General features: G+C 43.7%; 1 protein-coding gene across 1 annotated transcript in view; it reads right to left on the bottom strand.

Annotated features, from left to right (window-relative positions):
• MTUS2 (microtubule associated scaffold protein 2) overlaps positions 1–22,000 on the bottom strand; it is a 567,791-nt gene that overhangs the window by 27,803 nt on the left and 517,988 nt on the right.

Genomic DNA, 22,000 nt, shown 5'->3' with positions numbered 1-22,000 from the left:
GGACCCTTTAATTTTATGCCAAATTAGTATGTGTCCTATACATTGTACATAAAACATTATCTCCATGTTGAATATCCAGTTTTTAGAAGGAGCTTTGAATAAATAACTTCCTGAAAATTGTCTAAACAGAAGGTAAGTTGAAGTCCTGTTTTCACTGTGTAAAAAATAAACTATGATCCTACCATCTAATAAGCTTCAGAGCTTTGAGTGGCCACAATTACAGAATGCTGCTAACCTCAATTCTCTATCCCACACACTGGGTGGCTCCATCCCACTATTTGCCCAAGGTGGGTATGGAGACCAAGTGACTGCGAGGTGATGTTAAGGGATTCTATGATGGTAGGCTTAAATGCCGCCATTCCTTCTTTCAGGACATAAGTGCCTGCCCAAATACCCTGACTGACTTGCTGCCTTATCTGTGGAGTCCCAGCACTGACACAAGCAGATTTCCAGGATTATGTGCTGTACTGGCTGATGGGTTTGTGTGGCCCCCTGTCTCCCTCTCCCTTGTCTAGTGATCCTCTTCTCGCCTCTCTGCACCCTCTTTTGGGGCACCTCTGTCACACTGGGAATGTCTGACAACATGGCCTTCAGGACCTCGCCAGGGCCAGCAGTTGGGGCCTCCACTAGCACTCCATGGAGGGGGTCACTGTCAGGATTTGGATGTCCAAGAATGGCTCCATTTCATCTGTCTCTACCCATCAACATGGGTCCCTTCAAATTCTCATTTCTTTTTTTTTTTAAGGATTTATTTATTTATGCATACAAGAACTGTGGTACAGGCCAGAGTAGTGGTGGGTGGGGTGAGAGGATTCACCAGAGACAGAGTGGGGAACAGAACAGGCAGATAGACTGAAATACACTGCTGAGGGGAGCAGCGGGTGAGTCAGGAGAGGTCTGCTGTGCCATGTGGGTAGGTAGCTCCCTGGCTGGCCGGGGATCGAACTTGTGCTGCAGAGGCTGTGGATAGTGTCACAGTGCTGTGCTTAACCCCTTGTGCCACCAGGGAGACCCCTCAAACTCTCACTTCTTTGCTCAGATGAGGACTTGGGGTGAGGTGGTCCAGAGTGTGGACTCTGGGGTCACACTGCCTGGTTTTGAATCCAGCCTCTGCTAATTATGGCTATGTGATCCTGGGCAAGTTACCAAGCTCTCTGCTTCTATTTCATCTAGAAAATGTCCCAATCAGGCATGTAGCCTTAACTTCTGCTTTGCTGAGAAAACAGACTTCCAAGAGCATGAAGCTTTATTATTCCTCATTCTGCATCTTCAAGAATCTTCACTTTGGGAGATATGTCTTGTTCAAGATAATATTCCAGATGCCTACTTCCCTGCTCTCTCATATGTATACCTATCATATTAGTTTCCTGTTGCTGCTAAAACAAATTACTACAAACTCTGCATCTTAAAACAATCCAAATTTATTATCTTATAGTTCTGAAGGTCATGTTAGGGGGAAAGGATGTCCTGAACTAATCCCATACAGGCTTTGTGGACTCCACCCCCACTCCAGACTAAAGCCATCAGGACATCGGGAAAGACAAATCCCATCACCACCAAAGGGAGGGTGGCTGGGACCTGAGGGTGGAGTTGGGCAGCCAGGTTGGATATAAAAACCAAACACTTGGGCCTTGGGGGCTCGCTATCGCTCGCCTCCTGGCTTCACCACTCCTGGCTGGCGACCAGCTCTCAGAGTGCCATTTTGGGATTCCTGATCGGCGGATCAGGTAGGACTCATTTAAAACTTTGTCTCCCACTTTTCTCCCTAAGCTGTCCATTTCCTCATTTCCCCTTCCCTTGTAAATAAACCTTTTATTAACCTTTCACGTGTGCCTGCAGTAGAGCATTGATAAGTCCTTTTAAGCGCGCGGGTGAGGACCCACAGTCAGGCACCCCGTTTTGTATCGGGGTTGCTCTACAACAGTCAGAGTGTAAAATGGGTCTCACAGGGCTAAAGCCAAAGTGTCAACGGGGCTGTGTTTCTTTCTTTGGAGACTATAGAAGAGAATCCACGTCCATGTGTTTTCCAGCTTCTAGACATGACCTATATTCCTTGGATCATGGCCCCTTCCTGCATCCTCAAGGCTAAAAGCACAGCCTCTCTTTCTCTCTGACCTATGCTTCTCTCTTTACCCTCCTTCTCTGTCTTCAGCTATCACATCCCTCTTATCTTATAACCTTGATGATTACATTGGGCCCCAAAGGGCAATTTCCCTATCTCAAGATCCATAGTTTAATCGTATCTATAGTCCCTTTACCCCGTGAAGTGGCACATTCAAGGGTTCTGGGACTAGGATGGGGACACCATGGAAGGCATCAGTCAGTCTGCTGTGCCCTCCTGGCTTCTTCTGATCCTCCGTCTTGCCATTACCTCTCTTGTAAGGTTTTCATTTACTGACTCCATGTTCATAGCCTCTATAGGATTTGAGTCTCTTGTATTTTTAACAAGCAAAACAAAACTACACAAAATCACAATCTGCTCTATGTTGCCCCTAGCTACTCGCCTACCATCTCTCTTGTTCTTCATAGCCAAGCTCCTCACACAACAAATCATAATCTTCTGTCCCTGCCTCCAGGCCTTTATTCTCCCATTTGCTTTTGAAAACACTGTAATCAGGCAATATATCTCAATATGCCTGGAATGTGGCCCCGTCTCCCCTCCTCACTGCCACTGTCCTGGCGACAGACACCATTATCTCCCATCCCAATTATTGCAAAATCCCTAAACCATTCTTGCTGCTTGTGTCCTAGTCCTGTACCCTTTAGTCCATACTGCAGGCAGCCTGAGAGAATCCTTGAAAGAGAACATACCAACCTCTGTGTAGGGTCCTCATGCAGCTCAGGGTATCGGAAGATCCTCATGGCCAGCATACCATGTCCTGTCCATTCTGGGCCTATGGCCTCCTGGCCCTTCTTTCCCTCCTCTTTTCCTGGTTCACTCAGCTCCTACTTCCCTGGCCTCTTTGCTGTTCCTTGAACACTTTTAGTTCTGTGGTTCTCCAAGTGTGATCTCCAGTCCTGCATCATCAGCAGGCTTGAAAACTTGTAGATGTGCAAATATCTCGTACACTCTTCCTACTGGAGCAGAAATTCTGGGGACTGAGGCTTGGCACACTGTGCTTGCACCAGCTGTCTAGGTGGGTCTGCCTCTAAAGAGAGAGGACCATGGCTCCAGCACATTCTCTCCCGCCCCCCCGTGGCCTCTGGATTTGCAGAGCCTTCTCCAGGCTCCTAACAGTATACCCAATTTGAGTGTAGAAACCTCAATCTCAGGAGCTCCTCCTCCAAGGTGAGTCCAGTGCCTCTTTGATAGAGGTCAGAGGTTGAACTCCATAGGGTACTTTATGGAGGCTTTTAAGTTTTATTAATTCCACCCTTTTCCCAAGCACCCTAGCTGCTTCCCTACAGTTTACCATCTCCATGATACTTCAAAGTTCTTGCTTTGGGGCCTCCCTGGTGGCCTGTGAAGCTATCCGCAACCTATACAACCTATGAAGCTATCCACAGTCACTGCAGCACGAGTTCAATCCCCAGCAAGGGAGATACCCACATAGCACAGCAGACCTCTCCTGTCTCGCCTGCTGCTCCCCTCAGCAGTGTATTTCAGTCTGCCTGTTCTGTTCCCTGCTCTGTCTCCGGTGAATCCTCTTACCCTCCACACCTCTGGCCTGTAACCCAGTTCTTGCATGCATAAATAAATAAATCTTTAAAAAAAAAAATAAAGTTCTTGTGTCGCCTTTTCAATTGACTAGGTAATAATTTTTTATATGGAGTTTGGACTAGTGAAATAACTGGTGTGGTTTCTACCTGCTGGATGTGTCCTGAATTCACTCTAGTGAGCTCAGGGATCTACACAACTCTGCAAACCCCACCACAAACTGTCCTGCACCCACCAGAGTGAGCTGAGAAGAATGAGAGAAAATCCTTTGTTATTCCAACAGACTTCGATGTGCACATTATTTATGTGTATGTGTGTGTGTGTGTGTGAGTATATATATGTATATCCCGTGAGGCTACTTCCTGAGAGTAAATGACTAAATGATCTAAAATAAAACTTTTAAAATGCCTCCTAAGAAGTTTTCTCGTTTAAAACAGTCACTAAAGAAAAGAAAAATAATCCTAGAGTAAAGAACACTTTGGCCATTTTTTCCCCCAGTTTTTTTGACATGGTTAAGGAAAGGCAGTGAAATCCCTTGTTATTTAAATGTTTCTGTGAGCATTTTTTATTAAGAAAAAAATCACCTTCTGCCCTGAATGACTAAATGTTGAGAAGAAGCCCCCCCCACCCCCATAAGCCTCCTGGTGCCACAGATTTCCGGCCTGGCCCTTCTGCCACTCTCCTCCAAGGCCTTCTGGCCCTACCATGTCTTCATGAACTCACTGCTGCTGGGAACAATGAAGAGGAAGAAACAGGATTTGGGAAAAGAAAATGGGGAATAATGGATGGCAGAGCAGGAATAGGATTTGTATGGAGAATAGGATTTGGATAGGAATAGGATTTGTATGAGAGGCAAGAACAAGGAGCTGATGTCTGAGGTGAGGGCTGTCCTGGGAGTAAGGGGAAACCTGCAAATCCAGGCATAATGTCAGGTGCCACTACCATTTGAATGGAGAGGCACACATTAAAATAGAACAAACCAAGTCCTGTCTCTGGAGTAGACCCTGAGGAGCAATGGGAAATCCAGGCATGATTCCTGAGTTTGAAAGACCCACCGTACAGTGCATTAGCCTGGGCAAGTAAGTGCGGGTCTCTGAGCCTCAACAGTCTCATCTCTAAAGCAGACATACTATGACCTAACCAGCAGGGTCACCCTCAGAATTAGACACGGCATGTGTACTCTCCTGGGCATTTCACAGACACCCAATAAATGACCTACCCACTGTGACAGATGCCATGCTAAAAAGCTTGAATGCCATCTATCCTGTGAATGTTAGAAAGCCACTGAGAATCTTTATCACAGTGTTTTGATTTTTATTTTTGTTTGTGGAGCAAAACTCAACAGACATGAGCAAGAAAATGGTGATAATCATTTTCCCTCTCATCCCCAGCTCTTCTAGCTAGAGGCAAGCAGTGTTCTTGTCACAAGCAAACATGTTTCCAGTTACCGACATTTTAATCACAGAAGTGACGAGGACTACAGGGGCAAGAAGGGAGGGCCAGGGACTAGTGAGGAGATTTTTGCAAAAGGACACCAAGTCACTATAGGAATGAGGAGGAGAGAACATAATTAGGATGGACTTCTAAATCATAATCTCCAGGACCTGGAGACTTACTGGACATCGAGTATGAAGGAGAGTGAGAGGCAGCTCGACTACAATCCCTGGGTTTCTGTATTAGTTTATTCTGTGAATTGTGGTGTCACTAACTATGCAAAACTGTCCATTTTGTTTTCTTTCTTTTATTGATAGTGCTCTCCCAGTTTTAAGTGACATGGCTACCCCCAGAGGCTCCATTCCCAGGCTCTCTTGAAGCTCTATGAGGTCACGTGAAGACTCTAGGTCATATCCTTTATAAGGGAGCTACAAGCCCTCTCTCTCCTGTCCTTCCCTTTCCCTGGGACTGAGATGTTTTCCTGCATGAATCAAGCTCAATCACATGGCAGGGGCAAAGGCTTTGGGAAGGTAAAAAGAGCTTCTCATCTTCATTATGTGAAGAGAAAATATCCTTCTAGCCTATTTTATCCATTGTATTTGGATGCTTCTTTGTTATAGCAGTTTAGCTTGTATGGAACTTATTTAGGAATACAGAAGTAGAGACTTTGGTTTTGACCAGAAAGAGCTGTATTGTCTGTGGTTCATTCACCAAGTGGCAACCTCAAGAGAGATTGGGACTTGGTGGAAAGTAATTCAGGAGGCAGTTGAAGCCACAGAGATAAATGCTAACCACCAGAGAGGGCACGGACAGCAAGAAGAAAAGAGAGCCCAAAGAGTGTCCAGAAACAAACTTATTTCTAGGAGAGAGCCACTCATTACCTCATTTTAAAAATGCTGGAATTTCTGTTTTCTCAACTGATTATAAACTTTGGGTTTGTGGATTATAACTAACATCTCAAAATAAAATACCTAGAATCTGTTTAAACAGAAGACATTCAAGGGCCTCCCCTGGTGGCGCAGGTGGTTGAGCACAGCGCTGTGAAGCTCTCTGCAGCCTCTGCAGCGCTGGTTCGATCCCAGCCAATTGCAGATATAACCACATGGTGCAGCAGACCTCTCCTGTCTTGCCCACTGCTCACCTCAGCAGCGTATTTCAATCAGTCTGCCTATTCTATTCCCTTCTCTGTCTCTGGTGAATCCTCTCATCCTCCTGCACATCTGGCCTGTACCCCGATTTTTGTATGCATAAATAAATAAATCTTAAAAAAAAATAGAAGACATTCAAAATTATCTTAAGAACAGTACTCTTAAAATGATTTCTTTTTTCTTTTTTTAAGATTTATTTTTATACAAGAACCGGGGTACAGGCCAGATGCGTGGGAGGGTGAAAGGATTCACCAGACACAGAGTGGGGAATAGAACAGCAGATTGATGAAATACACTGCTGAGGGGAGCAGCGGACGAGACAGGAGAGGTCTACTTTGCCCTGTGGGATTCTCGCCGGCCTGCCAGGATCGAACCCGTGCTGCAGAGGCTGGGGACAGCTTCACAGCATGATGCCCAACCGCCTGCGCCACCAGGGAGGCCCTTAAAATGATTTCTATCCTAGCAATAAAATTGCTTTCTGTTTTTCTGAACATGGCCATGGACTTAGGTCACTCCAAGTCAGTTTTTACGGGTTGGGATTGGGAAGACATCACAAACATAAGTGAGTGGTGGGGCAGGTGGATTTGTGGCAATTTGGAGAGAGCCTGCGTGCCCAGGTGAAGGGGGTGACTGTCACTCAGTAAAAAGACAAACAGCTACATAAAAAAGGGCCGATAGACATTTCACAAACGAAGCTATTCAAATAACCAATTACCACATAAGAAGTGCTAAACATCATTAGTGAAGAGCATATTAAAACCATCTGAGATACCAGAATGGCTAAAACCACAAGGGAAATGCTGTCGATATTACAGGTTGGCAAGCACGTGGGGGAAATTGAACTCTCAAACACTGTTAAGCAAAGTGCAAAGTGGGACAGCCATTTAGAGAACTCTTTGGTGGTTTCTGCTAAAGTTAAATTCACATCCTCTAGAAGTCATTGATTTCTCACATAGGAATTTACCTGAGAGATATGAAACCATCTTTGTCCACAAGCAGACCTGTGCAAAGATATTCAACTCTATTTACAACAACCAAATAATTCATATTATTTATGGATAAATAAAAAAACAGGGACCACCTAAATGTTCCATTAGCAGAATAACGGATAAATTATTTCAGGTGTACTCGTGCAAATGGAACATTTCTCAACAATAAAAAAGAAACAAACTGCAATACTGATGTGCTCTGAAATGTGGGTGAATCTCTCGCAGCATCAGATACAAAAGACTGTATGCTATCTGATCTCACTTAAATGAAACCCAAGAATAGGCAAATCTATGGTGACAGAATAAGAAAGTAGCTTATTTAGAGATAAGGAAGGCATGACACAGGCTGGAAAGAGGCATCCGGGAAATTTCTGCAGTAATGTAAATGTCCTATACCTAGTTTTGGATGGTGATTACATGAACGTATTTGTAGCAGGGTGGTCCAGGAAAAGGGGAAATTCCAGGTTCCCTGCCCCACCCAAAAGGAGGATGGAGCAAGAGAAAAGGAAAAGCTGCAGAGGAGACTGAGGAAGGAAGGAAGCAGGATGGAGAGCCAGAAGGAGACCTGGAGGAGGCACATGGAGCTGAGAGACACGTGAAAAAACTGCTCTTGCCTTTTGGTCGTGGACTGGGTGACAACTATATTCTTTGCCTTTCCTGTATTGTTTACTAATTATATTAAAGTTCCTTTTCTTTTTCTTTTTTTTTTTTTAAGATTTATTTATTTACATTTCCAAGAACTGGGGTATAGGTCAGAGTTGTGGGGGGTGCGAGGATTCACCAGAGACATAGTGGGGAGCAGAGGCAGACTGAAATACACTGCTGAGGGGAGCAGCAGGCGAGTCAGGAGAGGGCTGCTGCGCCATGTGGGTAGCTTCCTGGCTGGGGATCGAACTCATGCTGCAGTGGCTGCGGACAGCTTCATAGGTTGCACCTTAACCCCTTGCGCCACCAGGGAGGCTCTAAAGTTCCTTTTCATTAAAGTCACATATGTTTTGTGTTGATGCAGGAATGGCAGAACCTATTTAGAGCAGGCAGGTCTGCAGGGTCTAGGGTGCCCCGCTCCCTTCCTTGTAACATATTCATAACCAAAGAACCTAGAACTGAACATTTAACAATTAAAAAAATATATTAAAAAAAACCAAAATGAGTAGTCTTTTATTTTAGCCATATATTTACCATTTTGATCATCTTAATTCTTTCTGGTAGATCCAAGTTTCTATCATTTTAAAGGACATTTTTTCTGGGTCAGCAGTATGTTTTTCTTCTTTCAGCACTTTATATCTGTCACTCCAGCACCCTCTGGCCTGTTTCTACCCAGAGTGACTGTCATGCATGCCCTTGGTTCCCCTGTATGGAGAGTATGTCTTTAGTTATTTTTACTCTTTCCTCTTTATCTTTCGTTTCCAGCCGTTTGAGTATGATGTGCTTAGATGTGATTTGTATTTATTCTGTTTGGGGTTCATTGAGCTTCTTGGTCTGCAAATTGCTCTTTTGAAATCAAATTTGAGATGTCTTCACCCTTCCTTCAAATATTTTTTCTCCTCCATCTCTCCCTTTCTTCTCCTGACAATCCAATGACACATCTGTTAGACTGCTTGATGCAGTTCCCTGTATCACTGATACTGTTCATTTAAAAAATTTTTCCCCATCTGCTGGATAATATCTGTTAATCTTTCTTCAATTCATTGACTGTTTGCTGCAGTCTCCAAACTGCTACAAAGACCATCCAGTGAATCTTTCATTTAAGAGATTCTACTTTGGATTTTAACATTTCCACGTGGCTCTTTTTACAGTTCTCATTTCTCTGTTGTGCTACCTGACTTATTTACTCATAGTGTTTCTCTTTTTCTAGAAGTACTTGGACATTCTTTACCAGAATTTCTTATCTGGGTTACTTACTACCATTTTCATTGATGACTTTCCCAAGATTATGGGTCCTGCTCTTTGTGAATCCTAGGGCAGGTTAGGGATAATTAGGCAGCCTCAAGGGCAGTGCAGGGACTTCAGGGGAGTTAAGGAAGGCTCCAGAGATAAGGGCAACAAATTCCAAAGGGGACAAATCAAACACCCCAGGAGTAGGACATTCCTGGACAAGGACGACAAAGGAAAAAGATAAGGGCTGGGACACAGAGCCTTAGTTCTGGGCACAGACTTTTAGGCAGTGAATGAGACCACCGGAGAATTAACCAATCACAAAGAGACTAGTAGAGCTTTAGAATAATTAGGGAAAGACGGTATATATTCCCTGAGACACGACTCCACTTTGGCTTCCTTGCCCCTCCCAGGCCTGGTTTCATGGCCTGGGAGTCCCACTTTATTTCTGTTCCTTTTCTCCTCAATAAACTTTTTCTTTCTCTAAACAAATCTGCCTCTTCTCGCTTGCTTGCCTGAGCGTCTGCAGAGTTCCTGCTGTGGCTTCGTGAGACACCAACCCGTGGTGGTCTAGTGGCTGGGACTCAGCGCTGCCCCTGCAGCCTGGGATCCGTTCCTGGCTGGGAGACTAGGCCTGAAAACCTACAGTTCTATCATTTATAAGTCTATTTTTCATTTATTGTCTTTTTGACATTGTGGATGTTGTTACGTAGGGAGTTTGTAGTAAACTGTCTTTCTGTAACGGGTGTTCAGTTTTGCTGGCAGGTGGATAAACTACAAAACTTCTTTGATTCTGCAAGGTTTAGTTTTATTCTTTGTTGGGATGGATCAGAAACATGCTGCAGAGGAGGAGGGAGAGGCATCAGAGGGAGGCAGAGCGGAGCACAGGGGACTGAGGTGATGGTGCACTGATGCATTGGTGAAGGAAACTCTATGGGGACTACACCTGTGGGGGTGGAGGGAAGCAAATATTGTTCAAAAATGAACAATGATGTAAAAAATGAAAAATTTTAAAAATAGACCCTTGCTCTAGGTTAGGCCTGAAAACCTGACATTACGGTATTAATGGTCCTCACTGCTTGCTCAAGGTCATCCTTGAGGTCTTCTCCCCAGAAGGTGCTGGAATTCCAAAGTCCCCCACACCATCTGACCTTTCCAGTCTTTACACAGCAATCACTCCTGCAGCGGCCTCAATTCAGTTTACTCCTCTCCAAGCTCAATCTCACATTGCCTAGCACGTCAAGCACTTTGAACTTTGGTATTTGCTTAAGAGCAGGAGGTTGTGACCACTGCCTCAAGTACCTCTCTGTGTGGCCTGAAACTGCCCCTAGGCAGAAAATTGGGGTGACTTGGGATTGAGTATATTTCCCTTTTTGCAAGGATCACAGGTCTTTGGTGTCTGTTGTCCAATGTTTGCAAATGGTAGTCTTAGTTTTTTTGTCTGCTTTGTAACTGTGCAATGGACATTAAGTACCAGTTACTTTGTTATGACTGGATGCAAGGGTAGTTGGTAAAGGCCCCCAGCTGATTTTAATAGACTTCTCCATCCCTGCTAAGAACTGAGGTTCATGAAAAGAAAGGGTTATGCAGATAGCTGCCCAAGGCTATCTCAGCAAGATGTCATTACTATTTATAGCACAGGATTTATTCTGGTTTCCTAAATAGCCTTTTGATGACAATTTTGCTTTCTAGGTAGATCTACCTCTGAGGAGATAAATTTCTCACTATAACTTGTTTTTTTTTTTTTTAACAATAGCCTTAATAAATGTAAAAAGTATTTCTTTGAAAGTCAGAGCCATTCTTGCTGTACTAACAAAGAAAACAAAAGAAGTTGGTTTATGGTGAATTTCAGGGAAATGCCTGCCCTTACTTGGCAGTCTGGTCTCCCCATCTGGAACCATCATTCTGATTAGCTCAGCTCTGACCACATTCTTCATCACTCACTTTTTCTTTAGAAAACATGGGTCTAAGGGGCCCTGAGTTTGATGGGAGATAAGGATAGAAAAACTGGAAAGGAGGCGCCACAAGATCAGAAATGTGGCTCACATAACCGCCAAGAGCTGAAGGTGGGCATAAAGGGATTAGCATAGCCATTAAACCAGCTATAGGAACTAAGATACTCAGGAGCCCATACCTAGATCACAATGTACAAGACCCAAGCAGGTATCAGGGGGTGTCAGGAGCGCAGACCTGAAGGTGAAGATATGGAAATTGAGGACTATTGTAGAAATCTGGCCCCTTTCAAATTCTACATAGTTTATTCAAATCAACAACAAACTACCCCATGAAGGAGTGAGCCCCTCCCAAAGAGAAAAAGACTATATCAGTACAATCTCTGCAGTGGCCTGGGGGCAGCAGCCCTTCTGCCCACCTATGCAGGTGCTCCTTTTTGCCAACTTTCTGTTGCTCCTCAGGGCAGCAGCTTCCTGCCTGCCTGTGACCTGTACCTGCTGGGGCTTCCCTTCACTGACCTCCCTCAGCAGAGGCAGCTCTCTGCAAGGCTGCCCGTTTGCGACCATGCAGGCCTCTCTCTTAGTAAATCAGTCCTTTTCAGGGCCGCCCGTTCTGCCCTTGTGTCTATGCAAGTGTCCTTTATTCTTCTCTCCCTTTTATAATAAACCTGCCATGGATCTCCCTGGTGGTGCAAGGGGTTAAGCTGCAGCCTATGAAGCTGACTGCAGCCTCTACAGCACAAGTTTGATCCCTGGCCAGGGAGCTACCCACATGGTGCAGCAGACCTCTCCTGACTTGCCCGCTGCTCTCCCCAGCAGTGTATTTCAGTAGATCTGCCTGTTCTGTTCCCCACCTGTCTCTGGTGAATCCTCTCACTCCACCCCCCACACCTCTGGCCTGTACCCCAGTTCTTGTATGCATAAATAAATAAATCTTAAAGAAAAAAACCTGCCCTTTTGGACATAACTAATGTCTCTGTGTCATGGAGAAACTCGCCTGGGAACTTGCCACTGCTGATGAAAGGGGAGCTCTGGGGAAACCTTTCCCAGAGGGAACCCAAGGACCCCGCCACTCTCTGAACCCAACAACTCCAAAAACGACATCAAGATCATGTTTAGATTCACTATGGCTGAAACTTAGTTAAGTCTTTACATGGTTAACTACAGCCAGAATTGGTTTAGTTATCTTCTTCATCAGAATTAACACCCCAAAGACCTTGAAGTTTGGTTGAAAACGGAAACTTTGGTTAAAAAAGAATGACTTGAATATTACATAAACATATACTGTAGTTCATATGACTTTGTTCAAATAAACTACCAAATCAAACAAATAGACTGACAGTACTGAATTATCTGAATATGGCTTATGGGGGTACAATTTAACAAGGTTAAAAAACTAAGCTCTGATTCATGGCCCAGCAGGCAGGTTTGCGAGGCTTGACTAGATAAGGGAATGGATAAGGCTGTCTTGGGGACAAGGCCATTAGACAGACCACCACGACCAGAAAAACCAGCCCAGCTCCAGGAATGCAGAAGCAAAGGCCAGAACATGTTTCTGTGTCAAAGGCCATCACCTAGGACCAGACATCCCAGCAAATAACTAGTGCAAACTAGCACCCTAAGTTAGAAAGTCTGCAAAAACAGAGTATAAAAGAGAACCCCTAATCCTCCTTCAGGTGCAGACCTATCCCCTCTTGCCCACTGCTTCTCTTTGCAGTTTTTCAATGAATACACATTTTCTGTTTTCCATACTGTCTCTGAATTCCTTCACCCTCACACCTCCAGCTGCAACCTGACATTTCTCCTCACTACGTAGCTCCGATGGCATTTGAATGATTGAGAATAAATCATGATTGCGTTAGAAAAGGTAAGAAAAATTAAATGTAAATATTCTGTAAGAGTCAATTAAATCCTACATCCTAAACACTATCCCTGTTTTTCATGAAAGTAATTTAAAGAGCTTCATAGCACACTCATATGCCCTTCTCTTGCACAGGGATCAGTGTATAAAAAACTTAACTGTCTTGACTAATTTTCCCACTTTCCAGTGGGGAGATGAAGTCGATGATGTCATTAATGCTGTTTCTGTAACTGAATAAGCACATGGAAGAGAATCACTTGGGCACGGCTTCTCTAATTCCTGTAAGCTCAGCTTTTTACCTCTAAAAGCTTTTCCTGAACCTCTCACTTGGTTAAAAACCCTCCTCTGAACTTTCAGACTTCTAGCATCTTACACAGTATGCTGGACTTTAATTAACTGCTATGTGTCTGTCTCCAAGACACAGGCGTTCCCCGGACACAGAAACTGTGTCACATCCTCTTTTCCTCCTGGCAAACTAATGGGTACATCTCCTGTGTTCAATTAAGTTAATAAAAGAAAGCAATGAATGCCAAGCTCTGGGTTGGGACTTAAGATACAAAGGAAAATAAAGGGATTCATGTGCATGAGACATTCACAAGTGGGAAGTGATTCTATGTGCATAATTTATAGGTGATTGTCTGAATTTACAACTGATATTTTGCAAAATTCTCTTCAGCAATTTTCAGGTTAAATCTATTGCATGCCAGATCTTTCTCTTGCTCTTTATTATCTTCCCCCAGACACCAATTGAGATCTTACAAGAAGGCAGCATGTTATGGTCATGGTGGAATGAGATAAGGTCCCAACTCTGCTATTCTAAATAGTTGCGTGATTTGGGGGTTACTTCTGCTCTCTACAGCCATGATTTATTCACCATTAAATAGTGGTGTATTGTCTACCTTACTTATCATCTAGGACTGTTGTCACGATCAAATACAAAAATGTGAAAGGGCATTGTAAACCACACACCACTTTAAATATGAGATTTATGAAGTCACAATTTTCTTGAGGCAGCTGGCTTCTTGTCCTCAGTGTCTTTAGGGCATTCTATGTTTTCTATGTTAGTCAGTTAGTTAAGGATTAATCCCCCTGATTAAAAAATATTAATATTAACACAGATCAGAAAGCAGAATTATCTATATTCATAAAGGAGTAAATATTCTAGGGCATCACAAAGCAAACATCCCCACATAAAGTAAGTAAAATGTGCTGTGTATAATAGATGTCAGAGGATTTTATAAATACCAAGAAATGTGTTGCTGCCAATTGGAATAAATCATTGCTTCAAAGAAGTGTAGCAGTCTTGTGGAATTGTAGCTGGTAATGTATTTTCCATGGCAACCAAACTCAGTCTCTGGTATATTTAAGGGAGTTTGCAGTTTTTATATTACTGTGCATGGGTAAGTACCTGTTTGGGATAGAAACTAAGATGATTTTAGAAAATTACGTTTACTGGAATAAAATCTAATCATGGCAGCTGACATCATGAGTTTGAATTATTCCCAGCTCAGAAATGATATTATTTCCCTCAGGAGAGGCAGGTAATTCCCAGGACCAGTCATGCTGAGTGATCCATCTTGAAAAGAGAGTGGTATATTTGAGGCTATGTTGTCATGCTCAAATTTCCGAGCAGACTAAATCTACCATCGAGCCTTCTTTCAGATATCACCACCTCTTCCCTACCAGCAGGACAGTGACAGTATAGAGGATGATCCAAGTTAAGCAAATTGAATGAAGCTTCAATTCTTCTGATCAGAGAGAATTTTGTATCCCATAGATTTTGATATGTTGTGTTTTTATTTTCATTCACTTTGACATATTTTCTAATTAACCTTACGGTTTCCTCTTTGATCAATGTATTATTTAGAAGCATGTTTCATTTCTAAATGTTTAAAGTTTACTCAGAGCTCCCTGCTATTTAAAAATCAAAAACATTTCATATGATTTTCTTTTATATCTGTTGAGGTTTGTTTTATTGTCTAGCAGATGGTCGAGCTGCTCAAAGTCCATTTATGAAGGATGTACAGTCTACTGTTATGGGCCGGAATGCTCAATTAGGTCAAATTGTTTGAGAGCACACTTCAGGTCTTCATGGTCCTACTAGCTACTTGTTCTATCAATGCTAAGAGAGGAATGCTGAATTCTCCAACCACCATTGTGGAAGTGTCTATTTCTCCTTTAAATTCTATCAGTTTTATTTCCTATGGTTTGAAGGGCTATGGTTAAGCACATAGATATTCAGTATTGCTGTCTTTTGGTGAAGTGACTCCTTTACCATTTTGTAATGACTATATTAAACCATTGGTATCAGTCTGAAGTTTACTTTATGTGCTATTAATATAAATACTTAAATTTTTTTATTGGTTTTAGTATGGTATATATTCTTTCCATCCTTCAACATTATATTTAAAGCGAGTTTCTTTTAGATAGCACATAGCTATATATTGCATTTTTTGCCCAGTCTTTCAAGTGATGTGTTTAGAAGAGAGATTTTTTTATAAATCTGAAAATGTAGATTATTTTTATCCCAAGATTAGTTATTTTTTCTGAGGTTACTTCTTGGATGTTGCATCAAAACCTCAGCTTTTTTTTTTAAGCTGTGAGGGGAAGAAGATAGCAGATTTTATTCTAAAATTTAAGGGAATTAGCACATACTGAATCCCCATTATTCTGCCAAACATTAAACGATCTTTTGCTCACACCACCTGTGTGGCAGGACTGTTCTCCCTATCTTACTAGTGAAGTATGGGGATCACATAGCACAGGCTGTAGTCCTCCAATATACATTCTCCCTGTCCTTCATAATAATAAAATAATATTTAGTTGCCAAGACAAAAGAGCATATTTCCCTGTCTCCCTTTTGGCTAGGTTTCCCCTGTAACTTAGTTCTGACCAAGGAGACCAATCTGAAATATAGTTCCTAGAGCCTTCCCCCTAAAGACTGCTGGCCCACTCTCTGTTTCATTGTTCATTGCTTCCTTCATCCGTCACACTGGACCATGGGCAAACGGGCCCAATGCTGGGGTGGTGGAGGAATGAGCTGCAGTCTGGTGAATGGTCAATTGCCCACCTTGTGAAACAGAACTACACTTTCCCCCTGGATGCTTACCTCCTGACTTACACATAAGAGAGAAATCAACCTTGTTTAATCTCCATCCCATTGTTTGGGTATTTCATTACTTGTCCCAGAACCCACAACTACTAATAGATACAGTCTTGGACCCATGAGCATCACACTGTGTTACAGAATTATACTCTAATCTATTTGGACATCTACTATGGTTTTGTAATTTAAAATTACAAAAAGAAATTGGTGATGGGGTTGAGGATGCTGTGGTAAACTTATACACCATACATGAAAGAATTCTAGATGTGGGTTTATATCCCTTACCAGCTATATGCTTTTTCTTTGGGGGGGGGGTCACTTAATCTTTCTGAGCTTCAATTTCCTATAAAAATAGAGATACCAACATCTACTTCACTGAGTTGTTTAAATGAATAAAGTCTAGCATGTGACAGAGTTTGGTAAAAACTGAGCATTATAAAAATGTAAGGGATTATGATCATAAAATTATAAGACAAATTTTATGTATAATCTTGAAAGGTAAAATCATCTCACAAATAAACTCCCAGTGGATTGGCTGCAATGTGGATTATTACAGCCCCCACCCAGCGTAGAGCCCCAATTGCTGGGTGCAACCTGTTCTACCATCCTTGGTGACCCTACCTCCCTTGTGTCTAGTACATACTAGGTGCTCAATAACTGTTTGTTGAAAAGTCCATTTATGAAGGATGTACATTCTACTGTTATGGGCCGGAATGCTCAATTAGGTCAAATTGTTTGAGAGCACACTTCAGGTCTTCATGGTCCTACCAGCTACTTGTTCTATCAACGCTAAGAGAGGAGTGCTGAATTCTCCAACCACCATTGTGTAAGTGTCTATTTCTCCTTTAAATTCTATCTCCTTTAAATTCTAATGAATGGACTGAAATTAAGGACTAAGTTTTCTTCTTGGTGCTTCATGCAGATGCCCAGCTTTGCCCAAGATCTCTGATCAGGTCTCAGTTTACTAACCTTTAAAATGCAGCAGAGAGGCTACAATCACTAAGATCTGGATGAGCTTGAAATGCTCTGACCCTGCTGCTACACACAGAGTTCTCAGAACCTGGTTTGATGAATGAATCCTTCTCCCCCTCTGCACGCAGCACCTTGGCTAGAATGCTCTAATAATATACTGGACTTTGTCCCAGGTTCCTGGCACAGTGTGTCTAAAATTCTTTCAATTTCCTAAGTGCTAGGAGTATCTTTCCTTATCCTACATAATGAATTCCTTTTTGATCACACTTGAGTTTATGCTAACCAGGTGACTCAGGGTGAAGCCCCCTAGATGACCTCAGGAGGGGTTGGTCACCAGAAAGACCAGGTGATTAGAGTCTTGTCCCACTCACTGACCTACAGGGAGAGGGGGAGCTGGAGCCTGGGTTATAAGAACTCCTGAACAAAGGCTCTCCCTGCTTCCAGTCTGGTGAACACAAGGTGCTGGCAGAGTGGCACATATGGAGAGAGTATGGAAGCTCAGGTCCCTCCAACTACCTGCCCTATGCATCTCTTCATTGCCTTCAAAGGTGTCCCTGAGTTACATCCTTTATAATAAAGTGATGAAGGTAAGCAAAGAGTCTTCCTGTATCCTCTGAGTCATCCTTATGAATTATTGAGCCTGATATTAAAAAAAGAAACAACAGGCCTGAAATGGAGTCATTTATGACAACCTTTACCATGATTTAATACCTAACCTAAATCCAGTTTGAGCTTCTCCCCAAAGTGGAATTTTATTTTTATTTTTATTTTTTTTTAAATAAGATGGGTTCATCATTATTTTTATTTTATTTTATTTTTTTAATTTTATAGAGGCATGTTTATTTATTTATTGTTTGTTTGTTTTGTTTATACATGCACTGGGTACAGTCAGAAGCGCGGGAGGGTGAGAGAATTCACCAGCCAGAGCGGGGAGCAGAGCAGGCAGAAGGACCGAAGTACACTGCTGAGGGGAGCAGCGGGCGGCAGGAGAGGTCTGCACGCCATGTGGGACCCTCCTCCGGTGGCCGGAGAGCAGCTGGGGATCAAACCAGTGCTGCAGAGGCTGCGGGCAGCTTCGCAACCCAGCGCTCAACCGCTGCGCCACTGGGGAGGCCCCCAAAGTGGAATTTTAAACCAACCAATCTGGAATCTCCTGCTCAGCACTAGTAAATAATTTGCATTTAGATAAGACCCTTGCCTTCAATTGAAATCATCTTTCTTTCTTGTCCCACCTACTTCCTAAGTATAAAAGCCTTCATTTTGTATGACTCCTTGCTGTGCCTTTCTCCTTGCCAGATGGGAGGCTGCCTGATTCATGAATCATTTAATAAAGCCAATTTATCTCTAAATTTATCCAGTTAAATTTTATTTTGAACCTTTGAAGAGGGTGTGGGAACCTCCAAATTTACAGCTGGTTGGTCAGAAAGGTGGTTCCTGGGGTTTGCGAGTAGTATCTGATGAAGACTAGTCTTGCACCAGTAGGGTCTGCACTAACTCTGGAGAGTTTGCGTCTTCACTACATTGAATTGTTGGAGACCCGGCTAGTATTGGAGAATTGGTTGTGGCCGTGGAAAAATCTCCCACACATGTGATGTCAGAAGTGGTCTCAGAAAGCATCACTCATGAGAAGTCCTCAGAGTTTATCTGACAGCAAATTCCTACTTAAAAACTATTATAGGGGCCTCCCTGGTGGCGCAAGGGGTTAAGAACCACACTATGAAGCAATTCACAGTCTCTGCAGCACGAGTTCGATCCCTGGCTGGCCAGGGAGCTACCCATATGGCACGGCAGACCTCTCCTATTTCACCCGCTGCTCCCCTCAGCAGTGTATTTCCGTCAGTCTGTATGTTCTCTTCCCCACTCTGTCTATGGTGAATCCTCTCACCCCCTGTATCTCTGGCCTATACCCTGGCTCTTGTATGCATAAATAAATAAATCTTTAGAAAAAAAAAACTGTTATAACCAGGCTCCAATCAGTGTGGGATAACCCATATCAAAATCTCTGCTAGGGGGCACTATTCAAGGCACACACCATCTAGAAGATTCTGTTGTAGCTTCCCCAGACAAACTGGGATGTACTGTAAATATGAAGTGTCAGCAAATACACTGGGCATTTCTTTCTGTGGTTGGTTTCTGAAAGGCCATCTAACCCTTTAGATGGTAGCTCACTCAGAACTGCCATCCAGGCCTGTCAGGCAAAGGCAAAGGGAGGAAGAAGAGAAGGAAGGGAATAGTCTTCCCTTTTCACGGAGCCAGGCTGACCCTATGTGTAACTTCAAAGCAGACAGAACTTTTGCATGTTCCCTTTCTGTACCCTTTCCCACCCATCTGGGCCTCTCCTCCAGGCCTCTCCTGCTGCCCAGAGCCCTTGACCATGGGACCCTACCCTCCTAGACCTAGTCCAATTCACCCTTTTCCCCCTCTTTGTCCTTTAATGTAGCTTACTGATTCTTTGAGGAACACCTGAGTAATTAAAAAAGTACCTCAAATATCCTGATTCTGTCATTCTACGGTGGGTCCAGGCCAGTATTTTTTTTTTGTGGGCCCTCGCGGGTGGCTGGGGAACGAGCCGGCGCTGCGGAGGCTGTGGGCAGCCTCGCAGCCCAGCGCTCAGCCTCTGTGTTACCCGGGGAGGCCCCCTGGGCCGGTATTTTAAAAAGCACTCAAGGTGATCTCCAGGCTGAGCAGCACAGGTAAAGCAGATTCTGGCTAGATGCTCCTAGTGTTTGATTGAATTACTTACATCAAGGGGATGGCTCACTGGGGGATACTTACTAGTAGATATTGGTAGAGTTTAGTGCAGTGTTTTATTGACATGAAAAGTTAAAACAGTAATTTTTAGATGTGAGGATAGACACTCCCTGTTCTGGAATCTGCAATAAATGGCCCTTAACTATTCTGATTATAGTTGCAGCTTCTTGCTTCTTCCTTGTCTGAATTCACAACCTTCAGAAATACCATCTCTCTTCCCTCCCTCCCCATCCACCATGGTCCCTTTTCTGTAGGGCCTTCATCAGATCCAGCCGCCAAGAGGTCTAAATAAGGGTAGGTGGGGGTAGGGAAACAGGACTGACCATCTTTCTTTCTATATGATCATTCACAAGTCAGGCTTGAAAGTGTAATTCTCTTTCCCCTTCAAGGGAATACACTGCAGGTGAAGACACTAGAATTTATGGATTTTACAGTTAACACTTGATGCACATATTCCCTTCTTCTCTCAGGAACAATTTTCTACAGTGGCTCAGTGGTTGCTGCTGAAGAGTTAGGGCTGCGTGGCCTGGCTGTGGGTCTGCCAAGACTCCGGCTTTTTACACGGCTTCCCCGCACCCCATCATCTTTTCATTTAGCAGGTGATTTCTGGCTCTATTTTAGCACTGTGCAGAAATCAAATAAGACTTACATGCAAAACCCAGTGTAATCATGTGTGGTTCCTGCTGCATTCAGAAGCTTCAGGAAAACACAGAGAGAAGCAGTGTGGCTTTGAGCATGCCTTACCTAGTGGGTCACAGCAAACACCCCTAGACCGAAAGTTCATACACGGGGAGACAGGGTGGAAATCACCCCAGAGTGGAAGATTTTATCTTCTATCTTTAGATTCAAGGTGCTACATACCTAGTAGTTATGAGTTACCTTTACAGATGAGTCAACTGATCACCATTATCTTCTTAAATTGACTTCCTTTTTATGGAGGGGAGCTGAGGGCAAAGAGGTTAACCAACTTGCTCTATCTGAACTTGGGTCATTTGCTTCCAAAGTCCCTGATCATTAAACCTCAGAACCACCTAGGAAATCACCCATTTCATGGAGAAGACACTGTACTTGTGGACCCTGAATTCCTAGGAGCTTTCCACACAGATTCAGCCATCACCACTCCTAGCAGACCTCTCTCAGAAAAGAAAATCTGGGTTTATGTACTGGGCCACCTCCAAGGGGGGCCAGGCATAGGTACCTTCAGCAGGACAGTTTGTTGCTCTGATCACCCACAGGTGAGCTTGGAAAGAAGAATTGATATTTATGGCTTTTCCACAGGGGCCTGCTTTCCTTAGAGGAGAGAAGAGGCCATTGCTGACTCATCTCAAGGACAAAAAGTCACAAGACTCACAGTGAAGAGAGAAGAAAGTTTTTAAGTTAAAAAAAATGAAAAAACAGAAAAAATGTGTGTGGAGGCGGAAGCTAAGTTTGGAAATCATGACCCTGTGCTCTGTACATCCTCGGGATCTGCATCCCCGAAGTCTGGCCTGCGGGCTCCCTACCATTTGCATGGTGTAGGGTAAAGAAAATATCAGGCTTTTCTGCCCTTCCGCCATCAGGATAGATGATGGATCCTTGTCCTGAATGCATGCCTGATGGCGGGCACCTGGAATAGGGTGTGGGCATGGGTAGATGGGATTCAGCTGAGCTAAGACTGTGCTTTTAAGGGCGGCGTCACGGGGACAGCAGCAGCAGCAGCAGCAGCAGCAGCAGCAGCAGCAGCAGCAGCAGCAGTCGAAGCAGAAGCCGAGAAGCAGCCGAGAAGCCGCAGAACGAACGCCAGAGAGTCCAGATAGAGTGAAGACTTGCTGGGGGCTGGGAGGCTGGCAGGCCTCCCAGCCCCCCAGCCAGCACCCCTGCCTGCCATATGCCTGGTGAACCCCAAATAAAAAACCTGCAAAACTACTGAGGACTCAGACTCCTCCTTTACCCGGTCTGCATGGGATCAGAAAACCTGCACCCTGGCCAATCCTGCCCTTTACACATGGCCAGCCTGGAGAAAATGGCACTGTGCCACTAACCAAGGACACTCAGGTCTCTTCGCTCACAAGGAGGAGGCCCCACCAATACTTAGGACCACACTGGGTAGGAGAAATGGTGGCTCTCAGGAGAACAGCAGGCCAAGGGAAGGAGCCATTTAATTCACCTTTGCTGACTAGTTCCCAGGGAAACAGAATAACAGAACTTTAAGAGAAAAATGGGATCGAGCAAGTGCAACATGGTAAATACTTGCTTAACCTTTGCCTAGAGTGAA

The sequence above is a fragment of the Talpa occidentalis genome, unplaced genomic scaffold (genome assembly GCF_014898055.3).
Source record: "Talpa occidentalis isolate TD23 unplaced genomic scaffold, MPIMG_talOcc4v2.1 talOcc4.5, whole genome shotgun sequence".
NCBI lineage: Eukaryota > Metazoa > Chordata > Mammalia > Eulipotyphla > Talpidae > Talpa > Talpa occidentalis.
The sequence above is the reverse complement of the archived record's forward strand: the minus strand, read 5'-3'. Positions and strand labels throughout refer to the sequence as shown.